The 26,221-nt window shown below is 40.1% G+C and overlaps 1 long non-coding RNA gene across 1 annotated transcript in view; it reads right to left on the bottom strand.

Annotated features, from left to right (window-relative positions):
- LOC149857244 (uncharacterized) overlaps positions 1–25,818 on the bottom strand; it is a 46,090-nt gene extending 20,272 nt beyond the window's left edge. The window contains exons 1-2 of the long non-coding RNA XR_016444259.1: positions 25,688–25,818; positions 3,713–3,890 (exon numbers count right to left, since the gene is read on the bottom strand). This is a non-coding gene — a long non-coding RNA (uncharacterized LOC149857244). The remainder of the gene's footprint in view (positions 1–3,712; positions 3,891–25,687) is intronic.
- Positions 25,819–26,221: the final 403 nt, after the last annotated feature.

Here is a 26,221-nt window from a genome sequence, read left to right on the forward strand (position 1 = left end):
AATTAATGAAACATATCCACAAAATCTTTTGATATGATAAAACCTCATAATTCTTTAGGAAACTGCACTTCAACATTCAAAGCACCCGAGATTATTATAAATCAGTTTTTATTAATAATTAATAAGAATTTTATTGTTATTCATTATGCTTTAAAATTAAAGACCTGATTTGGAAAAGTATGTGGGTCCCAATGAAGTCAATTTTATCCTAATGGAAATTGCTTCTGACCCTGCATTGATACTGACACAAACTCTATACATTTCAAGTACTAGGGCAATTAATGAAGTTGCAATGTTGCTGAGGTTATGTTAAGTCTTAATGTTAAAAATCAAAACTAAACAAGTGTCACTTCCTTTAATCTAAACGTGATGGATGTTAAATATTTATAACCATATCTGTGCAGCAGTTTAACCTTGGCTGCCTTTCAGGGTTAGGATTCCCAGGGATGGTAAATATAATAAGAACCAGTCTGAACAAAACTGAAAGCTTATTTAGGAAGTGTTTATTTTACTCATCTCTAACCAATCTATAATTCATAAATATTTGTTAACAGTTGCATCATCCCCTCTTCCTCATTGTTTAGTCAGGCTATTCCTCTATGTTTCTGTCATTTTCTATGGTCTTCCCTACTTTTTTCAAATTTGCTTACCTCTTTCTATGAAATACTAATAACTGAGTGGAATAGTGCAAGCCTGGTTTCAACAGGCCACTAAAGAGAAGGTGGCTCATCTCCCTGCTCTGCAACCAGAAACCTTTGGTTTTCTTGCAATCTCATATTTAGTTATCGTACTACTCTTCAAGCTCATCTTTAGTTATCTGGACTCTATTATTCTTAGACTCTTGGAATCACAGCTTTCAAAGTGTCTCTTTCTGACTGAAGTTTGATTTATTGCACTACTGTTCTTCAGTATCAGAAATATTTTCCTTTTAATAAAAGAACACAACCCCATTTCCCCACCAAGCATGCTCCAGAGGGTATCACTGACCTCCCCAAGATGGATAATATTTTGAAGTTTCCTTCTACAGTACAAAGGGGTTACAGTAGCACCAAGCCGTGCCACCCTAGCTAACAGTTTTGGGTATCATCACTTTTAGGTGCCATGGGACACTTTAAAGTGGCAGGTACTTGGTGTTTTCTACAAAATACCTGTTGAGTCATATATATGCACTGTGTACTGTATATTAAATTGCAATCATTTTCTCAATTTTTCTGAAAGCTAATTCATTATTAAAAAGTGGAAAATAATTTTAGTGAAAAAGAACCTAGGAAATCTCCTAGGCCTGAACCTAGGAAATCTCTGTTCTGGAACTAAAAGAAGTACAAGCAAGTCACATGACTATAGCATATGAACAATCGCCATTATGTTTAACCTTTATTTATATACTTCTCCATGGCACTTATCTATTCCATACTAGATGCACATAACGGGCATGTCCAGACAAGCACACATGTGCTTATTTCAGTATACCAAGCCAGTCTGAGATGCCACAAGAGGCATGTTGCAAATGAAAAAATGTTCCCCACACTGCATATTTGCAGTGTAGGCTCAAAATTTGATGCCTGGAAATCCAGATATATATATAAAAAACATATAGGAAAATAGAAGGGGAAGGCATGGGCCTGGACTGTGCCCTGAAGTAACTCAGAAGTTGGTCCTCCAGAGAGACACTCTGGTTTCTGGCCAGAGCATCTCTACAGTGCTTCTGCTGCCCCAGCATGAGGGGCATGCAGCTTTAATGTGCTGAGGTAAACAGAAGAGTGGGGTAAGAATGTGCTGTGACTGGGACCTGGGCACTGTTCAACGTAAGTTCACATGGGGGTGGGTAGTATATGGGGATGGTTGGGTTTGGGGGTGGTGAGGAGTGGCTGGAGAATGTGGGGGTGTGTGGAGAATGGCAAAGGGTGTGGGTGGAAGTGTGGTCTGTGGGCGGGTTTGTGGAGGGGCCTGAGCAGGGGCTGCCATATGCCTACCCTACCCACCCACACCCTGCAGTGACATGGGGCTGCCTGACATGGGATCTGTACATGCTGAATGGATCTGACCTGGCCCAGCCTGCTAGTGCACGGCTTTGGACAGGACCAGAAAAGCCATCTACTAGTGGGCCGGGCTGGGTGAGGCCAGGTCAGTTCAACAAAGAGCCCACATCATACAGTGGCTATTTCTGCCAGCACTGCAGGGAGCAGGTGGGGAGGCAGGCTTGTGACAGTCCCCACTCAAGCCCCTCCACAATCCAACCCACATCCCCACACAATGCCTATACCCAGCGCTAGCAGCCAGCCATGCTGTGCTGGTGGCAGCACTGTTGGACCCATGGTCTGTGTGGGGAGAATGCACCTGGAGGGACCTGACCCGACCCAGCCCACCAGCATGCCTTTGTGCAGGACCAAGAGGCACAGCTCTGGGACCTGCTACTCCTGTCAAAAGGTGAGTGGTAGCTTTGTGGACTGAGCCAGAGTGAGAGGAATTGGACACATGAGCGGACAAATGCACCATGGGGGTGGTGGACATCCAGAGCACAAAGGTCTTCCCACCTCTCCTGACACTCTTCTCAGAGAGATGGGTTGTTTGGGTTGTTGGCCAGTCACCTCTTCAGCTCCAGCACTTCCTGCTTGAGCTGCATCCTGAACTGCCTCCCTCTGCTGCATGTAGTCTTGAGTGTATCCGCAGTAAAAAAGCCACATGCACACCTTCCCCATGTCCCACCATCTCCAAGCCAAGAGGAAAGCTGCCCATTGCTCCCACCAGGCCAGCCAGAACTCCTGGAAAGCCTCCCTGAAGCTCACATCCTCCAGAAGACTGTCACTGAAATGCAGGTGGCCAATCCCAGATGCCCAGGCCATAGGCTGGCCTGGGCCCAGACAAGGTGGTGATCACTGAAAGGGATCAGCTGGATGCCAGAGGAGTGGGCATGGGCAAAATGTGGCAAAGAGATATAAATCCAGTCCAACTGCGAGTGGCATACCTGCTCCTCCCCTGCCCTCACATAGGTGAAGGCAGGAGGGAAAGCAGGGTGACAGGCATGCCAGACGTCCACCAGGTAGTAGTCCATCAGGATCTCCCCAAGGATGCCCATGGTGGCCTGGTTCCACTCCCACTCATGCATCTGGGGTGACATTGAAGTCCCCACCAAGAACCGGGCATTTGTGAGGGTTGAGGGTGCCGATGTCAGTGGCCACCTGGCAGAAAAAGTCTGCCAACTCTGGGTCCTTTGCAGGGGTGTACACATTTAGAAGGTTCAGAACCAGCCCTTGGACTTGGACCTGGACATGTAGCAAGCAGCCCGGCACCACCTCAATGTCCTGGAGAACCTCTGGCAGCAGGCCTGGGGAGAACAGGGTGTCTACCCCATAAGAGGTGGTTTAGAGGTGACTAAAAAAGACCCTGCCTCCCACTCCAGCCACTAACTAGGCTTGTCATCAGGATCTCCTGCAAGAATACCATGGGGTAATGAGGAACTAATAAAGAAAAACAAAAAATACAATGGGGCTAGTAAAACCAATAGGGGCAGACTGGGGCTATGGGAGAAGGTGTGGGGAGGAGAAAGGGGCTGAAGCTCACTGAGCTACAGGACCATAGGAAACCAGGCAGTCTATGCCTGGGGAATATGGGGGAGGGGGTACACACACACACAAGGGCTGGGGAGACTCGAGCTGGCTTACTCAGTGACACAGCAAATACCAGGGCAGGGAGAGTGGACCACAGGACTTACCACACAAGGGCAAAAACACACAGGGAAGGCTTCTGAGGCAGATGTAAAAGATGGCTGGAGCAGTGGAGGGGATTTGTTTCTTTCAGATCAGTCCAGGAGCCCCTCAGGCCTCCAGCCAGGCACTCAGCAGCAGGACAGCAAGCAGGAAAGCAAAGCAGGATCAGACGCAGAGAGGCAGCTGTAGGGGAGTGCAGAAGTAATCAGTCAATTAGGGAGTAATCCAGTGCAGGTGTGATGTTGACAGGTGCAGAGTGCTGCAGCAGGGAATCTCCCTCTCTCCTGAGAGGGGGCAGCAGCAGAACAGGGGACAGCAACAGCAGCAGCAGTGGTAGCAGCCTTTCAGTTCAGCTACTCAGGGTGTGCTTCAGGTGAAAGTGGAGATGAAGGCAGGGGATGGCCTGCCAAGGCAGCTGGAGCAGGCAAGGCACCTTTAGGCCTCCGGCAGTGATAGTGGGGGAGGGGCCTCAGAGGCAGTGCAGGCTCCCTCCCCAGGCTATCCTCTGAGTGCAGTTTGGCAGTGGGCTAGGCAGTAGGCTGGCACAGGAGTGCAGAAGCTGGGGTGCAGTGCAGTGCAGTGGGCTCTGCCCCAAGCAAGGGCAGTGGTGTGCAGCAGAGGACCCCCCCATGGGGAAGGTGGCAACAGCAGCAGCAGCAATAGCAGCCTGATACAGGAAGGGGCATGGCCAGCTTCCTTCCAGAAGCTTCTGAGGGGGCTACCAACAACAGTAACAGTAGCAGCCTGAAGCAGGAAGGGGCTTGGCCAACTTTTCCCAGAAGCTCCTGAGAGTAGGCTGGCAACAGCCTATGGTAGGAAGGTGCATGATTTACTTGCCCTCGAAGCTCCTGAGATCAAGGAGCAACAGCAACAGCCTGGGACAGGAAGGAGCATGGCCAACTTTCTCAAAGAGGCTCCTCCCCCAGAAGCTTCCATCTATTTGTATCTTCCATATTAACATGAGCCTTATGGCCCACCCAGCTAACTAATAGTCCCTTTGTGGGGCTGAAGGGTGAAAGATACAACATTTTTTTGGGACAGCAAAAGAAAAAAGAGGGTAGGAGTGAGGTGGGTGTCAAAGGGTCAAAATGTGAAAGTAAGTTCTCCAGAGGGGGACACTGAGCAGAGCCCCCTGGGCCACACCCACTGGTCCTCAAAGGCATCTAAGGAGCTGGTGGATGCCACCCACTGGTTCTCTGCCCAGAAATGTGCTCAGACAAGTGAAAGGAAAGTGGCCACACAGTCTCTGGGCATGTTCCTGGCCAGAACCTCCTTCCTGGTCAAGTACAGGGCCCACTTGGCCAGGGCCAGGAGGAGGTTGACCAGGAAGTCCCTGGACTTGGTGGGGTTGTAGATGGGGTGACCAGAACCAAAAAGTTGGGGGGTGAAAAATTCAACCAGAACCTCAAAAGGAGGTTCTGGAGGTGAAGGTGAAAGGGCTGCAACCTAGTGTACTTGAGGGTCATGTGCACCAGGGTCTGCCTCTGATTGCAGAAGGGGCAGGAGACTGGGGTGTCTGTGAAGCTTGCCACGTACGCCCCTGTGGTGATGGCTCCATGGAGAAGCCACCAACTGAGGCCCCCAGTGGCTCATGGGATGAAGATGGAGTACAGATTCAGCCACTGGGGTGCCCCAGCCACACCCTCACCAAGCAGGTCCTGCCACTTGGTGTCTGGGCGGGACGTGAGGGCTGCATGATGGATCATGTGGCACATGAGTGTGTAGAGGTGGTGGTGATAGATGGTGGAAAAGTGGACTGGTCTGGTGCCCTTCAGTCAGCTTAGGTGGTGGAGTGGGAGTGCTGCAAGGCTGGGCAAGGTGCCGGCCTCACAACAAACTCCTTTGGGTTGGAGGACATGGAGGGGCAGGGACCACCATCATGCAGGACCTGATCAACAAGGGCAAGGGCGTCGGGAGGTAGGGCAGATTTCACTTCCTTGACCATATGGCAGGTTGCACATGTCATGGGTAGACCCATGTGCTGGGCCAGCACAGTCCACCCATTCCTGCCTATCGTAGTCCAGGAGGTCTCTGATACAGGTTACAACAGCCAGGATCAACTTCTGCTGTTGGCACCTCCAGCTGGTGGTTCCAGAGGAGGGGCTCAATGAGCAGGTTGGCACCCTGGGCAAGTGTCACAGGGGGCCTAGAGGCAGAGACCAGCCTCTGGGCTGGAGGAGGTCCTAGTAGAACTCTGGCAGGAGGGAGAAGCCCCACAGGCCAAGGAGTCATACTGAAGCCCCAGAAGCTCCTGAGGGCAAGTTGCCTCAGGGCAGGGCAGCATTTTATATTGCTGGAGCCATCACAGGGCAGGTTTTTATAGAGCTGGCTCTAGCTCCCCCTGGCTGCAAATCCTAGAGGAACTGGATAGGGTCATTTTGCCCCAAGTGACACATCTTGCCTTATACCAAAGTGCATGTCCAGGCACGTGCACTGAGGTAAAAATATCTGGCAAAAATTTGTGCTGCTCTTATTTGAACTGCTGCAAGTACAATGTGATTATAAGAAATAAGTTGTATTTTTCTGCAGAGGATAAACGGTAGCTTCTTGGAAGATCTGGGTATTTAAATATAAGCATTTTAAAATTATTATTTATTTTTTATATATATATAGTTTTTTGAGAAAGTATTAATTGGAGCACAGTACATATTACAATTAAAATTTTAAAAACTGAGAGAGAAGGGGCCTACATTTGGACAAAGGTTTTATGATGTCCATTCATATTTTGTCATTCAGTGAATATATATAGATAACTTTTCATGGGAATCTGTTTGTAAATAGACTCAGTGTTGTAACTGAAAGTATCCATAGACATACTTACAGGACAGTTATATCTCTCACCAACATAATCATCTCTACAGTGACAGTGAATGAGAATGTCAGTTTAATTTCAGATTACTATTAGTCATAGAAGCAGACAGTAAAAAAGTATAAACAATGTCCTCATTTTAGTTTAAGATTCTGCGGTTTGTGCTCCATAATCTTTTCCATTTTTGTCTCATGTAGTCACATGAAACCCCACTACCAAATAGGGAGATGTATTTTATATACAAATACTGCCTTACAGCTTTATAGCCATTTCAAACTGAATAATAAACAAAATATGATTAAATAATTACCTCAAAGGGCATATGTGATTTAACTGTAAGTATTTATGTTTATAACAAAAGTTCCACATTTTTTCTTAGCAAACAAAGCATCTTTATCTAAAGACTCTTCTTCACTTTTATCCAATAGCCATCATAAATCTCCCTGGCATATGTGTCAACCACTTGCTGGTCCTCAAACTGTGTGGTCTGATATAAACCAAAGATGAAATTACTACCTATAAGAGCTATGCTTATTTGTTATTATTTTTCTTTATAAGGTTTCATGTTGATTTTATTTAGTATTCTGTGCATTCCCAAGTATTCTACATTTTAATTTGTTCTTTGGATCACTGCATGTATTAAAAGAATTGGCAACAATTTTTCAGTGCATATTAGAAATTTACCTAAACAGAATAAAAAACAGAATCCCTTTCAATGGCAGGGACCAGTGGAGTAGACAGGGAGATTAAATCATGCCCTGAAGTTTTGTTTTTGAATGTTTCAAGGGTCTTATAAGTTTTGTTCACAGTGCTTCTTGCTTTTGTTAGTTTAAAATGGTAGATGTTTCTCTCTCTCTTTCTTGTGTGCATGCACATGTGCACACACACACTCATGTGTTTACACATGTACAAAATCAACCCTCCCACAGGCATAGTGTGAACCTTGGCCAGAAAAGTAGAGAAAAGTTACCCATAATTTCCTTGGCTATACCATGCTCCATGCAGAGCTGTTGTGTACTGGGAGTCATGCCAGGCCATTTGAAAAGTATAAGAATACCACATTTATCTTAGGTGAGTTGCCATGGCAAACAGAAATATGAGTGCCAGATTCAGGATAGAGAAATCTACAGGGACTTCTCTGCTAAATAGAAGTTAGCAGAGGTTTGAACTCATAGATCCCTATTTTTTAGTACTGAGAATACTTCCCTAAGGAGCAGAGATATTGCAAGTCACTTCCTCCTGTCTCCACACTCTTTGACCGTCCAGAATAGAGTAAATGGTAGCAAAAGGACAGGTTCCAAGAAGGGCTGTGAGGGGCATGGGATTTTATAAGAAAGAATATTACACCAGGACTGAGACAACTTGGATTTTAATCCCATCTTTGCTATTGGCCTGCTACATGATCTTGAACAAGTCATTTAACCTCTCTGCCCCTTACTTCCCCTATCTGTGCCCAGCCCCACTATGCCCTGAGGTCCCCACTCACTCTGGCTCAGGAGGCATCACTGCATTCTGAGATACTAGAATATTTCAATTTGGTGGGATAGCTGTTGGAAGTGGCCATACCTTAATGGAAAAGAAGCAAAATTAGGTGGATTAGAGATAATCCTGGAATGTGCTTTAAACCACTTAACAGGTATTAACATGTAGCCAAACCGGGGGTTAAGAGCTCCAGAAGCCACCTAAAATTACTGTGTAACAAGGTCCTGAGTCAACTGGACAGGCAGGTTTGGCAGTATCAGCAAGAAACAGACTAAGAAAATGTAGGGAATAAGAGATAGAGAAAAATCAGCAGAAAAACCAGAACTCTTTGATATACGACATTAACTGATCACTGGTTAAAATGATTAAACATTAATCCTAATACTAGCTACATCTGAAAACAAGTACTTGAACAAAACTTAACTTCTATGCTTAGAAATGAATCTGGGAAATCAAGAATAGCCTTGCATGGCAGGAAACAGAAAAATCCCTAGAGACAATAGGGGAAAACATCTACACAATGAATACCAGAGAATAAGGAAAATATATATATATTATTTTATCATATTCATGTGCTTGGCATATATGTTGGATATTAACCTAATAGCCAGAACTTGCATCAAAGGAGGCCGTTATGAGAAAAATAAACAGGAAACAAACAATGACATCAGTGTCCTGGAGTAAAGTATGAAATTTTCAACTGATTTTTTTCAAACTACCTCTGGGAGACTCCTCACTTCACATTAATTTCATTTCCGTTTGTAAAAATGAGAACTTCATTTCAGAACAACTTCTTGTCTAGGAACAAAAATGAAGTTTTGGCTGGGAAACAGCAATGATTTGTATGATACTTTTTGTATGAATACAACAAAAATTTAAAATATATTAATCAAGAAGAAATGTTATGTTGTGTTTACACATCAGCAACAGGCATCATTGCATGCTATTATAATTCAAGGACAATCAATGCTATACTATTGTCATTAATAAAAATGAATCAATAAGCACAAACTTTTAATATAAGCCTAATTATGAATGTCTCTTTGCATGAAACTAAAGATATTGAAAATGTTGACATTGGGGATGTGCCCTTGGACCAAAACCCATGCATAAGTCAATAATCTATTATGATTTTCATTTTACAGAAGTAGTGCCATTATTTCAAAAGGTCTCAAAAATCAATTTAGCATTTGGTATATTTGTGTAATAATGACATCCTAATTAAAAATCCCAATCTGAATACGACAAAGGATGATGTTTAATCTCTAATCAATGAACACTGAGTGGAGAAGTTATAGGTTCTTTTGAATGAACTTCACTAGTTTTTCATAGATTTCCATATTCTTTCATATCTCTGGAAGTCTTTTTCCATCCCCTGCCAAGTTACAGATGAGAAAATTCCTCGACGTAAAAGCAGTAAACACATCTTTCATACAGATTGTTTAGAATAATACACCAAGATAGATGGAAGCCTCAGTTTGCTTTTTGTGGACTTTTTCATATCACATTTATATTTGATTTTTATGGATATTAGTTGGTTTATTCTCCATTTAGTTACATGTAACCACAAAATTTGCAAACATGACACTTGCATCTTATAGTCAATGCTTAAACATATTTAAACACTTCTAGGTTTGGAGCACACATAAAAGAAAAAAATTCACTCTCTCAACATGAATGAACCTTTACCCTAACGTTTCCCCTTGTATTTCAGATCTTTTGGTTTTCTAGCTACCTTGTTGACTGCTTTATTGGATGTGGAATGCACACACTGAATAACAAGAAAAAAAGAAATTTCCATTTGGTTGCAGAATAATCCATGTACCACCTAACACATTTCCTTATGAGTGTGCATCAGTGGATAGCTGCTCAATTACTGGTGTGTCAGATGATTATCTGAGAGCTTAATTTAATCTCCATTACACTCCCCCCACTTCATATTTCAATTAAGTATGCTATCAAAGTGTTAACAGGTCTTTGAACCTGCTATTTCTTCAGTTAATTTCCCACTAAGAGATGCGGAAGAGTAACAGATGTCATAATTAAGTAATTATTAAGCATAATTTTCATGCATTCTTTCAAGACTTAGTGGTAGGATTGGGAATGTTGGAAAAATAATCAAAAATCACTATGCTTTTGTTGTGATCTATAATACCACCATAATCTGGTATACTTCTTTTAGGCATATTTGTGCTAGACTAGAGGAGGTTAATGTATTATAAGATTTTGCTACAGACACATTTCACTTTGCTCCATCTTATAAGCCCTCAAATCAGTTTATCCTAGAAAATCTAAATATGTGGTCACATTTTTCTTATTCCGTGCCATGACAGAAGATTGTAAATGCATCTTGGTCAAGGTGTCAGGAGTTATAATAAAAAACTATTGACTTTTGACCTCTACAATCAAATGCTTACTAGGGCCTACAGGATGCTGAGCTTCTTAGTTTTCCTTCACTTTGAGGAAAGGGCAAAAAAGCACCTCTCTAGAGATGTGTAGCACCATTTATAAAACCCTAAGAGCTCACATAAGGTAGCTTTTCCTTTGACTTGTAATGTGCCATAATTTGTCCCTATTGGGAGAAATCATTACATTTCCAGATCATAGTTTAACTATAGAATTTTTTAAAAATCCTCCCTGTAATTTGATACACTGGAAAAATGGTGATGTGGTTTATTAGTACAACCACATAATTCAGGATTCCATGCTATATCACAATTATTCATTGACATGTGGATGAACGTCAAGTGAAAAAAAAAGTCAAGATTTTTAAATTATGCAAATTGTATACATCTATGTGGTGAATCAAATTTATACTAGCTGTTATACTTACAAATAGTGAAATTCAGTTATCTTTTCTTAGCCTCCCCTTTCTTCCATGGTATTCTAGCTACCTGTCTGTTAATACTGGGCGTATATGGTGTCTGCTCATACCAATTTGCTTCTTGTTCTTCAAAACCCCTTTACCTGGTTAGTCTTTCCATGCTTACAGTATTAAGCATGAAATTAAGTAAAAGATAACTGCAAATGATTCTGTGATAAGTATGATTAGTCCCCAACACAGGCATCAAGACACATGTTTTAGTCTTATTGGGAATGTTGATTATATGGAAGGCCAAATTATTCGCAGGTTTGGAAGTGCAAAAATGTGCCATACATAGGGTAACCATAATAATTTGAAAGAACTCCAAGACAGGTGGGGAGAACCAGACAGCAGGAGAGAGAGATGCACATGCATACATGCACGTACACACACACACACACATACACACACACACACACACAGAGTCCCACCCTGACCCTACAGCTCCCAGGGGTGGGCTGGGCAGGACACAAACATATACACATAGCTCTGACCAGCGGCAGCCAGAAGTGGGCCAAGCAGGACACGGACAGACAGACAGACACAAACACAGAACCCTGTGACTCCTCTCCCTCTCACACTGTACTGTTACTCTGGTCACAGCCTAGCAGAGTCCAAACCACTGGTTGGGCTTCCTGGAGAAAATTGAAGCAAAAGTTCCAGATTGGTGAGAACCTGCCTGCACATGCCCAGCTTCTGAGTCAGGAGCCAGGTATGTACAGGAGGGTTCCTGCTAATCCAGGACATTTGTTTCTTTTTTTTTTAATTGCCATGACACTGAGACAGACTCCAAAATCAAGGACTGTCCTTCCTGCCTGATCCAGAACATATGGTTACCCTAGCCATATATCTAACGTGTCCCCATCTCTTTTGGTTGAGACTGGCCACATAATCAGGGGTACCAGACATGCTCTGAATACATATGTCAGCCTTTTTTAAAATAGTATAATGGTTAACAACTAGTGCATCAGAAGTGACTGTTTTATATACTCTTCCATAAGGGTGTAGTTTTTTTCATGCAGTGTGCTTATAGCCAAAATGTGAGGCCAGCAATGAGAAATTTGAATAGAACAAGAGCTGACATGTGCTCCACAATTAAAGGAAACACTAAGAAGCAGTAATAGGAATTAAACAGGACAGTGTGTTATGCCAAATACCAAATGTACAACCAAACTATCTGCCAAGCCTCCTTATTCCTTATGATTCCTTTTTCCATATTTAGGGAAATTCATGTAATTATGTATCCTACAGTGGTAATAAGACTGTACTTAAATCCTTTGCAGCATATGTTGTTGGCACAAATATTCTGTTTAGGGGATGCCGGGGGTGGGGGAAGAACTTGGCCAAGATTACATTTGTTGATTTTATATTGGCATTCCGACTATGCCTAACAGCTGGTCCTAACTGTAATGAAACCTTCTTGGCTTTATTTGGTTAAACAACTCTGCAGAATCTTTAGGCACAAATGGTATTGTACCTCAGAATTCTAGATATTCTTGAATCAGCTTTAAAACATAACATGCCATTTTCAAAGTGTGTTGGAGCCAAAATTCTGGATTTCAGCTTTTCTTTATATTAACTGCCAACAGATTTCATATTTCATAGACATTAGGGCTGGAAGGGACCTTGTGACATCACAGAATCATAGAATCAATGAGTCGGAAGGGACCTAGACAGATCATCTAGTCCGATCCCCTGCCATGGGCAGGAAGGAGCACTGGGGGTGGCAGGGGTCATAAATCCCCAGCCAGGTGACTATCCAGTCTCCTTTTGAAGATTTCCAGGGAAGGTGAGAGCACCACCTCTCTGGGAAGCCTATTCCAGACTCTGGCCACCCTTACAGTGAAGTAATTCTTCCTAATATCTAACCTAAACCTATCCTCCCTCAGCTTGTGGCCATTGTTCCTGGTGACTCCAAGGGGGGCCCTGGTGAACAGACTTTCCCTGAGTCCCTGCTGCTGGCCCCTGATCAGGTTGTAGGCAGCAACAAGATCCCCCCTCAGTCTCCACTTGCGGAGACTGAAGAGATTCAGGTCCCTCAGCCTCTCCTCATAGGGCTGGCCACGGAGGCCCTCAACCATATGAGTGGCCTCCTCTGGACCCTCTCCAGGTTCTCCACATCCCTCTTGAAGTGCAGCGTCCAGAACTGGACACAGTACTCCAGCTGTGGCCTGACCAGCGCCACATAGAGGGGGAGCAAGAACTCGCTGGACCTGTTAGTGATGCCCCTGTTGATGCATGACAGGGTGCGGTTGGCTCTGCCTATTGCTTCATCGCATTGGCGACTCATATTCATCCTGGAGTCAATCCTGACTCCAAGATCCCTCTTTGCCTCTGTGCTCAGATCATTGGGTCCAGACCCTGCCCAAGGGGCAAGAAGTCAGAGGGGGTCAGATCACCTCAGCAAGATAAGCATCCAAGCAGTTCTTAAAGGTATCCAGAGTAGGTGCTTGCACCTCTTCTGTGGGGAGTCTATTCCAGACTCTGGAGACTTGGAAAGTAAAGATGTTTTTCCTTATGTCCAGTCTAAAACAGTTTTCCAGCAATTTGTGACCATTAGACCGTGTCCTCCCTTGAGGTGCACTGGTGAACAGATGTGCTCCCAGTTCTACAAACTGGCCAAGGGGAACCAGCAGGCTATGGGAGAGTCCCTGTTCCCCCAAGCACTACCGGGAGTAAAGAGGAATAATGGCCATAAGTGGACTGAGAGTAGATTCAGGCTAGATATCAGGATGTGCTACTTCACAGTCAGGGTGGCTAGGATCTGGAACCAACTTCCAAGAGAAGTGGTGCTCACTCCTACCCTGGGGGTCTTCAAAAGGAGGCTAGATAATCACCTAGCCAGGGTTGTTTGACCCCAGAATTCTTTCCTGCCCACAGCAGGGGGCTGGACTTGATGATCTGCTAAGGTCCCTTCTGACCTATGAAACTATGAAACCCCTGAGCCTTCACTTCTCCAAGCTGAAGAGTCCCAATGCCACTCAGCCTCTCCTCCTAAGACCTGTTCCCTTGACCTCTCATCATGTGTATGGCTCTCCTCTGGACTCTCTCAAGCTTTTCAACATCCTTTCTAAAGTGTGGAGCCCAGAATTGGATGTAGTACTCCAGTTGCAGCCTCACCAAGGCCGAGTAAAGTGGGAGGATGACTTGTGCCTTTCTTGACATGCATCTTGCTTGACATCTAATTTAAAACTGCACAGCCAGAAATCTGTTATGAAACAACATGTGCTCCCACATTTCCACTGTTGTTTGATACCTAAACTTCATGGGAGGCATTTTACCACACTGGCATACTTCTGTGGTGTTCCCAAGGCCATCAATGGGAAGCATTAACTCTCCATCTGCATCTGCTCATTGATGGCTAGAAAATGGTATTTAGAGGTTTCCTTTTAGGAATTGGCTTGTAGGTAAAGTAGATTGTGTTAGGACAATGGTCCAGGGGAATGACAAGGTTTAATTAATTGATAAAAGCCTGTTTATTACAAAGTTTCCTTCAAGGTAAGCAGCAAGAAGACACACAGGCTGGTAAATTGAAGACATGTACCACACTGTTCCATAACAGGGATAAGGGACTCTGCAGCGCTGGTGCCAGGTCGAAGTGCCCAACTGCACAGTCCTTGGGACTTCTGGTTTTGGTAGATGACCCAAATTAGGATAAACTGGTAAACAGTCAAATTAGGATGTGTGCATGTGATAGGTTTGTGAAATGAAGAAATGTGCTTACAGGACAGAATGTGGGCTGTATGATGACCACAGGGAGACCAATCAATGATACCCAGAGATGCAGAGTCATCAGAGGAGAGAAGGAATACAAAAGGAAGGATTTCAGAGCAGCAGAGGGTCCCCGATAGGGGGACAGAGGGCATACCACCAGCTTATCTGATCCACCCCACTGGGGGGTTGGGCCTTTGACCTCCAGGCTGCTGACATATGACACTGAAGAAAGAATCTCAGGGTGAAGCTTGCATACTGGCCAGATGTACCTTCCCTCTGATGACAGCTCTAGGATGGGTAGACATAGAATTGCTCACATTATTTTTATCTGTATCGATATAATTCACCTATTATTGAATGGAGAGGTTGTGGTAGTTCTGATGTCTTGGGTCTGCCCAGAATAAGGTATGTGGGTCATAAATCCAATGCTAATACTCATCAAAACTTTCAATACTGCCAAAACTAAAATGAAAGGCAGAAAAAGCATAAAAGCACTCCCCAGCACTACCCTCAGGACCTCTGCCTAAATGTGACTGACAGCAGACGGCTAGGGAAAGGAGTTGGGGGAGGAGATAACCAACTTGCCTAATTTCGGGATCTGGCACCTGGAGTGAGAGTGGGTTCAAATGGATAATGCTAATGAGGAGCATTTCCTTAAAGGAGTGTTTCACAAGTAATGAAAACACACCCACTGTCTCCATTCTCCACTTGACATTTTTTCTATTACCACTAAAGTACTCAAAATACTTCTATCATTTTGGAGAAATACTTACTAAAAGGCATCCCCATGTAATATAGAAAAAAATCATTCAATATAGCCACACACTTCAAGATGCCACTTAGGGCTACTAGCTAAACTTTGGGGTAAACACTCCACCACTTTAGATATAGTATGAGACTATTCTAATTGTATTCCTCCTTACTACCTACTCTTATAAGATGAGTTAGGTGACCTGCAGCTGGGGTATAAAGGCACAGTTCCACCTCTACCAATGCAGCAGAAATTAGTCTGGAAAAGAGGAGATTGAGTGAGGATTTGCTAATAGTCTATAAATATGTGAAGCTTACAGAAAAGATGGTGTTAAACTGTTCTCTGTGGCTTCAGAGCACAAGACAAGAGATAGTGGTCATAGATTGCAACAAGGACAATTTAAGTTTGATATTAGGACAAGCTTTTTCACTATGAGGATGGTTAAGTATCATACTAGATTAACTAAGGCGGTTGTTGAATGTCCATTCTTGGTGGCCTTTAGGAGCAGGTTAGACAAACACTTGTCTGGAATAGTTTAGACAGGGATGATCCTACTCTAAGCAGAGAGTTGGACTAGATGACCTCTTCAGATCCCTTAGATTCTGTGATACTCATGTGGTACACAACTACTGTAAAGAGCCCAGCAATCTAATGGCTCCCTGCCATAACATCCTCTTGGGGCCATTGATAGCCCATGCAAACTAAGACAGCCTTGAGAATAATATATGCTGGGGAACAGTGCCCAGAAATGAAAAATAGTCCAAATAACAACAAAATACTAGAACATTCTTAAAGAGTTGCCTATACCAGTTTTTTTTTTCTCAGAACCCTTAGATTGTACAATGGCTGTTCAAATTTTATTGTTTATTAAAATATAAATATAAAGGCCAAAAATGTCTTTTATAAGCCTTAACATACTGTAAATAAAAACAATTAATTTAAATATCCCTTTAAAAAAGAGCTTTATAATAGAAACATCACCCTTAAAGAGGCTGATGCTGCCAGGTGACACTATAAGGCTGTTATTTTTTTTGTGGAAAAGTACAAAACAGAGTGTGAGGCCATAAAGATGTATACATATACCAAGTGTTCATTGCTAGGGAAAGGGACCAACAACCTTGTACCTTCCCAACCGCAGAAGAGCACAACCGGTCTTTATGACTATACACTTGAAGTATTATTATTATTCCTTCCCTAATACTGTAAACACTGTATTATAGCAGTGCCTGGATATGCAACATCAAATTATTTTTTTTATGTTAGTGAATGGTGTATTGTCTCACATTACAGACAAATATTTTAGATTTTTGCACTGTTTGATAGGTTATCTTATGTAATGGATTAGGTCTGGCATTGAACAAAGCTGACAATGATTTTATTTAAACACGTTCGTTTCTCCTAATGGCCTTCACTGGGAATATTTTTACAATGGAACATGTATTATATGATTTCAAAGAAAAGGAACCATTCTTAAAAATTATTTTCTACTATCTCTATGTAATTTTTACCATTAAATTTACCCTAGAAGCAACCATGAAAATATGACAGAATCAGAAAAAAATTACCTAGTATAACACAAAATACATGGAACTGTGATGGTCAAGAAAATCTTACAACATATTTGATCAAAATTTATGAGTTATTTGAAAAATAAGAATGCCTTTGTGAAATGTAATATAATCTTACAAATTATCATTAAATCCTGAGGTTAATCCTTTTTTTCCTTATTTTTTTTTAAGTATTGGAAGCATCTTAAGAAAGCATCCTTAAATTTCTGTATGTACCTCAAATACAGTTAATTGTTGGTTCTTAATATTCAGTAGTCAGCAACACATGGACAGAAATAAAACAAATCTGGAGACTACCCCAGCCTTAAAATGCAATCCAACATGTTAGCAGCAATTACTATTCCCATGACACCTGAATAAATTTAACAATGTACTATAGCAAGCAAGATACAGATACTTCTTGTCTTGAAAATATTAAAAACAGCATAGAAGATTATGTAATTCATTCATACTACAATACAAAGAGGCTGGAATGAAATGAACTGATTGAAAACTTTTTTGCAGTTTTGATTTCCACATGAATACCATATGCAAACTGTCACATGTATTTGTTACATTGCCTCTTCAAGGTCCCATTCACAATGACCTATGTTAGAAATTAAGATCCTGTTTTTCTTTTATAACTCAATGTACATGATCAAATTATTAAGCTGTTATTTTGGCTGGGGACCAGTTACTTGAGTAGATTACCGAATCTGGCCTACAGAAGCAACCAATTTAACCCTGGGCAATGTAAACTAAGTGGTTCTTGCATAAATCATTAAAATAGTCACCATTAAAAATTCAGTATTTGCCAACAATTAATAGGAAACAAATGAAATATTTTAGTTGTTATCTATACAAGGGAAACAAATGCTTACAAAATTACTAAATTATTCTCCAAAAAACAATGATTAATCAATTTTGTGAGAGAAGAGTGTCCACATTAGAAAGCAATACCTCTATACAATGGAATGATTATTTTAGTCCAGCTGGGATGTTCAGGGGGTTTTTTTGTTTAAAAAAGCCAGAGTAGATTGGTTGAAAAGTAACAAAAAATGCTGATACTTTGATAACAAACCCCCTTTCATCTCCTTATTAAGGCCGCTCATTTTACTCATCAGTCTTTATGTAGTCATATTTTAATAGCTACATGGCATATTGAGATATAGGATAGAAAGTTAGATTTTGGAACAACAAGCAACATTAAAATTAAGAAATTTAAATGGATACATAAAGAGGCTGAAATCTTGCTATATCACTATCTTGCTACAGCTTATATATCAAAACCAATGGGTGATTACACAAAGCACTATTCACCTTGTACAGAAGGTTTACATACATGTATATTTTTTTCCAGTTTCTTTTCTAATAAGATAAACTATCTGAAGTTTTTTTCAGGTTATATTAGCCCATCTGGTTGCCCCCACTGTTGAAGTCCAGGATTCTTGAATTATAAAGGACTTTTGTATTAGAGGAGCAATCTTTTGCATTACCTGAAGACTTCCATATTCCTGGCCACAGAGATTCCTGTTAGCTTTTTAGCAAAATATAACTCACTACTGAAACCAGAGAGAGAATTGGCTAAATTTATAAAAATTAAAGATTATAGGTACCTTAATTTTTAGAAGCCCTAATTTGACACACTGTGAAGAGATTTGAGTTTCAGGAAGGGTACAAACAGGTTTCACCATTTAGATCAACCTAATGGGTTAGGTTGAGCTAAATGCCAAATTGCATAGGTACTCAAGGAGGCTAAACTGGGCAGAAAATGACAGGTATGTTAGTTCAGCTGAGAAGGTGAATTGAGGGCACATGCAGACATGCCTGGGACATGATCTATGATCATATATCTTACTTTAAGCCACGTGATGATAGATTAGGTCTCTGCTTGTTCTAGAAGCTGTATTGGGAATATAATCTAAGTAAATTTGGGTGGGATGAAGGCAGCTGGGTTCAGTGGTAGCTAGTAGATCTGCAGGTAGTTTTAACAGGGCTGGGGCAGGGGTTAGCAGGTCTGTGTGGTGGGGGAGAGGTGGGGAGGGGAGGGGAAGTAGTGGGGAGGGGTTGGAGGGCTAAAATAGCCCAGTTGGGTGGGGTAGGAAAAGTGCACTCAGACAGACAACTCTTCCCTGCAGACCTGCCAGCTCCCTCTTCCAACCCTGCCAAGCAGATCTGATAGCTTCGCATCCCATCCCATCCACCTCTTCCCTCCGAGTTACTTACATTAGGTTTCCTGTGCAGCTCCTGGTACCAGTAAATGGCTGTACATGCTGCTTTTGGCGTATGATGACATGGTTTAAAGTAAATTGCATGATTGTACATCAGGTGACTGTATGTACCCTAAGTGCTAAACACACGTTTTCTGGGCCCTTCAAGTCCCTTGCAAATGGGAATCCAGAAATTGATTAAATCACTAACTGCTTTCAAAATTCTTGGCCAATTGTTCTTTTAAATCAACCTGACATTTTTTTTCTGGGGCTCAACTGTTTCTGTATTGTAGATTTATGACCTTGTTTGTGGCATTATTTTAATACAAGTATTGTAACTAATAACTGTTCTGAAAAATGTTAAAATGATCCTATATATATCTATATCTATCTAGATAGATATCTGTATCTATATATACACATATATATATTCTCTTCCCCTCTCTCTCTCCCTCTCTCTATATAAAATTACCCTATATATCTCCATTTAGGAATAGCTAGTAATCTTTCTGACAATTCTGTGACTAATTCAAAGCCACTTGTACTCCAGGAGATAGGCAGGGCTTCATCTAAACAGGCATCTGAATGACATCACTTTTGAAGTTTTGAACTTAAACCACCAGATAGACATTGCAGAGTTGGTAGCACTGCCACTTCTGTAAATTGAACTCTAAGACCAGTCAAAACCTTGCAGTTAGTATATCCCTGTAATGCTAACAGTGTTATTTTAACAGTGGGCTTCTTTTGGTAGTGAACAATTTGTTCTAAGAAGCACCTAGAAAACATCCAATATTAGGCATTCATTTGCTATTATTTGTTATTTATAGAGCACCTTAGGTCACAAAATTGATAAAGTTCTTTCCAGATTACAGATCAAGGCTGTTTGCCAGCAGACATAGCTCTGTTGCTATAAAAAGGTTTTAAATACATCTGAGACCATATGGGGGTTCCAGATGTTGTGCTGATTTGCCACCAATCGGTATATTCTGAATAAGTTGACTGACTTCAAAAATCACATAGAATTCCAGTTATGCAGTTGTTCTTTACTCTAAAGATGCAGTATTTTGTAGCTATGCTGTAGTCATACCGGCGTAAAGAACTACTCATCAGGAGTAAAGGGAATAAAATCTGGCACTTCTTATATAAGAAGCTCTAGCCCACACTACCCCAAATATTATCTGTAAAATCTTCTTTTCTTCCTTTATTAATACCTGAATAAAAAGAACAAAACAACTTAAAGCATTTCTGCCATCTATACTCATTAAATATGGGGAAAGAAAATGTAAGAAATTCAGGCTAGTCTCAATCAAGTGCATTAAATCCTGAACTCCATGGGAATTTGCTTAAATCCACTAGCTAAATCAAGTAACACTGAGAATTGTATTCTACCACTCTTATTCCTAGAAAGTATCCTGACTCTCAAATTGATTTCAGGGAAACTACTATTGCAATAAAGTGCCATCTGTTGAGATTGAAAGCAGTCAAATACGACAGTGATTACAGACATCAGGATTTGACCCACTATTAATTAGAAAGCCTATTAAAATATAGAAATAATTCACAGTGAGATTCACTATAAAAATTACACTAAATGTTAGCACTAAGCATACCTTGTAGTATTAAAATACTAACTGGATATTGGTCTAGAATTCCAATGGAATTCATAAGGGTATTTACAGCTAAGATGTTTATACAGGAGCTTGTAACTGGGAAGAAATGCAGTGATGAGTAAAGCAGGCTTTGTGCCAGCTGCGTTGCATATAAAAACATTAAAAGTAAAAATGTTTTTAAAAGGATATAACAGCTATATACCTGAAAAATATTTCAAGGGAAAATTACCAGAGATAAATTATTAGTATAGATTGGTGATTCTAAGTATTTTAAAAGCACCTAGCTCCTAAAATAGGTTCACACACATCTATTAAAACTTTATTTTTCCTAATAAATGCAAATGTAAATTCCAGACACCTTTTTAATATAGGTCTAATTTTCCAAACTTGTCTTACTCTCAACAATTCATTTCTTCTTTTTAGGCTACAAGGCTCTAATCATCCAACTTTGTTTGTAGGTGCACTTCAAAAGCTTTCTTTAAGAATCTTACATTTGATTTCTGGGACGTATTTTCTTGTTAACTTTTAACATATGTACCCTGTAGGCATGATTCACACAAGTCTCTGGAATTCTAAGGAAATGATGATCAGTCACGGAAATGTGTAAAGATTCAAGAACTCTGGCAATTTTCACTTCAAATGTTGTCAACGAGTTACTATTATAAAAGTACTTTTCTCACCACTTTACTAAAAAAAAAAATCACCTCAGTACTGTGTAGTTTTGAGAAAAGTTGCACATTTAATGAACACTACTACCTGAAGGTATATTTCCTCAAAGTCGATAACTGAATCAGTTTAATTCAGAGAAATGCTAAACTACAGATAAGGGATGCTCAGAAAAAAAGTTTATGCCTTAATATAGGGAGTGAGTAACAAACAGAATTATGGACACAACACATGGTTCAACATAGGCACAATGTACCACCAATATATTAGGTTATAACAATAGTCTCAATATCAACATTAGTTTTTGTTTAATGGCATCTTTGTAAAAAATCAAGTCAGATGCCTAATATATATTCAGATACTTGTTTAAGTAATTCATGGGTTACTTTACCAAATGTGAAAAGTGCTCCTTGAATCAGTCAAGAGCTGGTAAAAATTAAAAGTAATGAGCTCATTTCAATAAAAATTTATGAGACTGGTTTCATGCTGGCAAAATGGTAGACAGTGCCCCTCCACCTGCCTGCCAGAAAAAAAATGCCTTTCCAAAATATTTTAAAATCTTTGAACAGGGTATTAAATATACAGCTACATTTGCATAGGTATATTGTAAAGGCTTAATCTCTCTTTCACATTCTCAGTACCAGCATTTTAACAATGCTAACCAAAGAAAAATGTTTTAAAGCATTTAAGCAAACAAAACAAAAAAGCAGTCATAATTATGATTATTACGTTAATGGAAACCTCTCATGCACATATATTAATAATACTGAAAATTAGTGCTGTCACAAAGTGATTTTCCCCCCTCAAATACAGTTTTAGAACTATATATAATAGGGTCCAGGATAAAACACAAAATAAAATACAAATAAACTGTTACTACAAGGAATCTAATTCGTTCTGACAAAAGTAGAAACTGCTGCTCATCTTGCCACAGTGGTTCATGTTTAATGCTAGTTTAAATTAATTTAGGTCAATGGAAATAAACTAGTGATTAAATTGTTCCTGATCAGATCAATTACTTTAAAGGCTTATGATTCAAAGATTCTTGGGACCAAATCACAGAATTATCCTATTTTTCTTGCAGCTCTATTTCCTGTGACCGGAGTGGGAAGATAAGTGAAGTTCTGTCATAGAGACTCAAAAGCAACTTTGAAAAAGTCTCTGATAGTGTACAGAACTTCCAAACACTTCTCCTGCTATGCACAAACTCTCTCACTGATTGGCACAAAGCATTAAAAAAAATTCCCTAAAGCCCAAGAAAAATAGACAGACAAAATGATTTGCACAAGCAAGTAGATGCTCTAGCAAATCCTGCAGGCACATTTGCAAAGGGTCTTGAAAACGTTGCTCTGCAAGGGCCTTTGCACACAAAGAGGAGAAATGGGTGAGAAATTCTTATTTATTATGCTTTTTAAATGTAATATTAAGGACATTTTAACATGTAGTAATTATATATAATATACATTGAATGTAAAACCGTCAAACTCCCAATTAGACATTTGTAACATAGAATTTAGTTAGAATCTTGAGAAGGTCAGAATTAGACATTTGGAACTCAGATAGCAACTAACATGACCTCAAGTTCTAATTTGGAAGTTCATTTAAATGTTATATATTGGGGGGGGGAGAGGGTTAACAATAAATAACTTGTAATCAGTGAGCCTAATTCACTACTCATTATCACTCAAGAGAGTTGTGGGTGTATATTTTAGTAAGAAATTGGACCTATGCGTTTTCAAATGCTTGACATACTATAAAATGTGAACAGTAAGTAACGTGAATCTGTCATATTCTTATTAATTAGATACTGTATATACATCTTCCTGCGTTGTTTTGTAGTTATTAGACTGGAAACTATGGGTTGGGGAGGAAATCATATTGAGGAAGAAAACTGGTTAACATCAGGTGCTTTCACAGCAGGTGACACAGCAGCATTTAACAAGGGTTTCAAACTAGCATTGTATCACAGTTTCATTTACTTTTTCAAGCCTGCTTTACATTTTTCCTGACACTTGTGCAGATACCAGTGTATAACCAGCAACATCAGGTACTAAGTCAATATTGACACCATATGCCAATGAGAATGATAAAAGCAGACACCAGCTTTCTCCTTTTCAAAATGCAGCTTTGGACATTGGTGACACTCATTCAGTAAAGTGGGGGTGACTTAGCCCTCACACATTGATAGACAATGAACATATTGTATATGTAATGTATCTTGCCACAGAAATGTAGGGCAAATTTACTAATTTTTGGTATTTCTTCACTTTGAGAGCAGTGAGAGAGATCAGGATAATTCATGCTAGATTCTGACTGTGGCAAAAACCCATCCATAGAGTTACACAATTCCTGAACTCTTTTCAGTTAGTCCAATTGTACTATATTGTTACAAAAAAAGGGTGGTAGCAAAAGGGGGGAGGACATCAAAACAAGGCCTCTCCAGTTTCAAGAATTACTTAAGACTCATGTATGAAGGGAGTATTCACCATTGCTCAGTGAATCCAATGGGTATGCACATGGATATCAGATGTACTGCCGTTAAAAGTGCTTTATAAATCAGTATGACATGGAAAGCTAAGTGCTTCTCTAAAACTTTACCAAAAAAAATCAGGAACATAAGTTGAAGCTGTAAAGGGGCAGAAGTAATTTATAAGCATGTCCATGTAGAAATTATACTGTATACTAACAGTGTGTTCTACAAAACCGTACCTTAGACACAGCTCTACACATTATAACCAGGTCCCTAATAAACAAAGAAACTATTCTTAAAGAAACAGGTCCATAAACAATATTATATTGCTCCCCCATCTTCTACCTCCACATTTTTCCCCAAATTAGTTTTTTTTCCCATTTTTAAAATAGAATTATCATTTTAGAAAATAGGATGTTCCAAGCCAGACTGACTCACTCAACTCATCTAGCACTCTGCCATTTATGAACTGCATTCAGAATTGATTAAAGGGAGTAAACAGTAGTATCCAAAAGGGAAATTCTCTGGAGATTTCTGCTTATATCTTATAGTAGGTTCTACCAGCATTCTTATTTAAAGATCCATTATCCATATTAGAATAACAGCATTAGTGGATAGATTTGGGGAGCTACTGGTGGCTGACCATTTCTTAAAAATATGGTCATAAATTATGTTCTTTATTCCCACAAAGACTTTATTTAATATTATGTGTGTGTGCATGTGCACGCACCAATGCACCTGTGTGTGCGCGCATGCATGTGCATGTGAAAGAGAGAGAAAGAAAGCATACATGCGGGCACCGCAAATACATATTCATAGAAAAAAAATGAGGTACAAGAGTAGGACAGAAACATCTTCATTAATAAGATGCAACTTCACCTGCACAATTAAAAATCTACTTTCTTCTAGTACAATGGGACCTGTATTTTCTTCTCTGTGCTGCTGTTGACACACTCAGCACCATCTTCAAAAGCACTGTATGCTTTTGTGTGGTTCAAAACCAGTAGGCTTCCAATTTTGCCATCAATCATATTTAATAGCATATGCTATTAATGTAATTTTGTTAAATCTATTCACTGGATTGCACAAGACAATTATGTTTTTTGTTACATGCATGCATGCAATCAGATATAGCCTTTTTAAATCAGAGCAATTAAACACGGTCATTATAAATGGGAGGTTATAAAATATTCATTAAACAGCATGTAATATACCATTCTTTTGATTTAAAATAAACTAGCATTGAAATCAAATAATAAGATTTCATTTTTTCAGATATTAAAAATCTATTTAATGGAAACCACTTTCAATGCTAGGAAATGTCTCAGACTTTTTACTGTACATTATCTACTTTAAAATACTTTGACTTATTGATATGTCCCAGCCCTCTACACTTTGAAGATTAGGAGTAAACTTTTTCCATTAAGCAAGTCCTCCAAAACATACTATAAATGTTTCATGTAGATCATTTGCAACATTTCTTTCAGCAATTTTAAGTTTTGAATTTGACACAATTCAATAATCTAAACTAGTTGTATTTTTTATTGTTGATCAACCATTTCATTCAAATGTTTAGGATTTAGCAGTCTAGAAGAGCTCAGAAGAGCTATAATGCAAAGAACCAAAATTTAAACTCATAAACTTGTATAGACAGTAAGCTATTGATGGAACAATGATATTTAAGGCACCTGGGTTCTCATCATTAAATTTATGAGCAAGTAAAGTGGAATTTAGTGATGTGGACAGCATTAAAATAATCTAAAATTACCATTCTATCATTTTATATTTGTGTGCACATTAACGCACAGAAAAGTATTTTTATAATTATGGAATATATATCACATACAGCCTTACTTACTTTTTAATGGTGACAATCTGTTACTATTCTAGGTCAGAAGCTGTAGTAGTGACCATAAAGGTATTGTAGAGTGTTCTCACATCCTGTCCACATGTTGCGGAGAAGGATAGATTCCATACCCCACACAGTTCCATGGACAAAGCTTATTCAATTTGGTTGTGTGAGCATGAAGGTGGGTGGGTTGGTGAATTGCACCTTTAGTGAACACCACATACATGCTGTCCAGGACTTGAAAATGGTGTGTAATAAAAGTCATGCTACAACAAGCTGCTCTCCAGAATACGTAGGATCTAACAGTATTAGGTGAATAACTTGACCTCTTAAATGTTTGAAGATAATTACTGTTCTCTGATGACTGGTTGTCTGGACATTTTAAATATTTATTTTGTGGTATCCCCTGCAGTTCATAATTAAAGACTTAAAGGAAGCCTCCAGGAGATTTTGCTGGTCAGACCAGAAATTATATACGAAACATGTAGTGTATAATAAAAACACAAGGAAAAAGAATTCATAAACCCCAGTATTATTCACTAA

Source organism: Crocodylus siamensis, chromosome 9 (genome assembly GCF_052110815.1).
Source record: "Crocodylus siamensis isolate JL-2025a chromosome 9, ASM5211081v1, whole genome shotgun sequence".
NCBI classification, from domain to species: Eukaryota; Metazoa; Chordata; order Crocodylia; family Crocodylidae; genus Crocodylus; species Crocodylus siamensis.